This window comes from Argentina silus (genome assembly GCF_951799395.1).
Source record: "Argentina silus genome assembly, chromosome: 20".
Taxonomy (NCBI): domain Eukaryota; kingdom Metazoa; phylum Chordata; class Actinopteri; order Argentiniformes; family Argentinidae; genus Argentina; species Argentina silus.
Genome location: NC_139674.1, coordinates 16,251,129 through 16,253,233, shown reverse-complemented (window position 1 = coordinate 16,253,233; position 2,105 = coordinate 16,251,129). Strand labels below are relative to the sequence as shown.

At 58.1% G+C, this 2,105-nt stretch overlaps 1 pseudogene across 1 annotated transcript in view; it reads left to right on the top strand.

Moving 5' to 3' along the window:
• The window catches only part of LOC310820607, an 8,108-nt pseudogene extending 7,208 nt beyond the window's left edge, over window positions 1-900 (top strand). The window contains exon 6 of the transcript in view: window positions 114-900. The product of the transcript in view is annotated as an uncharacterized misc_RNA (transcript). The remainder of the gene's footprint in view (window positions 1-113) is intronic.
• The last annotated feature ends 1,205 nt before the right edge of the window (window positions 901-2,105 follow it).

The window sequence follows — 2,105 nt, the reverse complement described above, 5'->3', positions numbered from 1 at the left end:
TCCTCTCCTCTCCTCTCCTTCTCTCCTCCTCTCCTCTCCTCTCCTCTCCTCTCTCCCCCCCCCCCCCCCTCCCTCCCCCCCCTCCCTCTGCCAGCCTGTCCAACATCCTCCAGTTTGAGGAGGGTGACACCATCACCAATGACGTCCGCCACCGGCGCCAGGAGTCTGTTCTGGGCCGGGTCAAACGTCTGCTCAGCGTCCAGGACCCTCCAGACCTCCCCTCGCCACGGCCGTCCTTCAAAACGCCAACAGCAGTGATGTCACCGGCGCCTTCTTCCCCTTCCTGCCCGACAACCGTGTCCACCCAGGGGGGGAGGAGGCCACTCAGCCCCCCCCCAGACCCGGCCTCCTCAACCCCCACCCCCACCCCCCCAGCCACCCCCTGGACACCCTGACCACCCTGAGGGAGGTGAGCAGCACCCCCTCCTCCCCCGACACAGAGCCCCGCTGCACCCCCTCTTACACCGAGCTGCCCCGCCTGGTGGTGAGCCCCCCCCTGGGTGGGAACCACGGTGACGCGAAGACCTACACTACACAGCCCCACAATGGCCGGGGGGCCTCGGCTCGACCAGAGCAGGCCCCGGAGAGGCCTGGGACTCTAGTGGAGCTGGCCCCCGCCGGGGGGGCTCTAGGCCTGGACACTCCCACGGAGATGGGCCCCAAGAAGTTCCGCTGGAGCGTCCCCAAGGAGCGGTTCAGGTCCAGGAGCCGCCAGCTGAGCTTCCAGTACTCCAGGCAGAGCTCCAAGAGCTCCCTGCGCAGCCTGCCGAGCCCCAAGGGCCTGGGGAGGAGGAGAGGCCTGGCCGCAGCCCCCACTCGCCTGCTGAGCCAGCCCAGAGAGAGGCACTGCAGGTCCCAGACACAGACTTCCAGGCCTCAGAGACTGAGGACGGGGACTAGAGGAGCTCACACACTCTGGTCTCACACACACACACACACACACACACACATCAACCTGCTGTGCCTTTCACTGGATCACTTGATCACTCCTCAAGGGGCCATTATAGGGGCATAGTGGACAACACACACACCTATACAATACCACAACACACACACACCTATACAATACCACAACACACACACCTATACAATACCACAACACACACACCTATACAATACCACAACACACACACACACCTATACAATACCACAACACACACACACCTATACAATACCACAACACACACACACACCTATACAATACCACAACACACACACACCTATACAATACCACAGCACACACACACACACACAGTAATCTACAATCTACTGTGTTCATGTAGACAGGCCTACTGTGTTACTGCTGCATGTTACTACTACTGTTACTACTATGTTACTACTACTGTTACTACACATGTTACTACTATGTTACTACAGTATTACTACTGTTACTACTGTATGCTACTACAGTGTTATTACTGTTACTACACATGTTACTACCATGTTACTACTGTTACTACCATGTTACTACTGTTACTACACATGTTACTACTGTTACTACACATGTTACTACTGTGTTGTTGTTTATACTTTCAATGAGAGTTGTGTTGTGCATTGTTGCTGCTGCTGTACCAGGCTAGAAGATATATAAAAACAAATGTTTTATAATCACAAATATTCACTCAGTCGTCATTCAGTGTCAGTTGAGGTAAACAGGTCTTAAACCCAGAAACACAAGGACACGTTAAGGACATGTTCAACAACGCAGGAATCACTCTGAGACGGACGGACCGACCAGATAACAGCATTTTATTAATGTCACTGAGCTTCATCATAACCCACGCTAGAACCGTCAGCTGGGCCAGGGGGACAGGGGGCTAGGGGACAGGGGGCCAGGGGGCTAGGGGACAGGGGGCCAGGGGGCCAGGGGGCCAGGGGGCTAGGGGACAGGGGACCAGGGGGCCAGGGGACAGGGGGCCAGGAGGCTAGGGGGCCAGGGGGCCAGGGGGCTAGGGGGCCAGGGGGCTAGAGGGACAGGGGGCTAGAGGGCCAGGGGGCTAGGGGACAGGGGGCCAGGGGGCCAGGGGACAGGGGGCCAGGGGGCTAGGGGACAGGGGGCCAGGGGGCTAGGGGGCCAGGGGGACAGGGGGCTAGGGGGCCAGGGG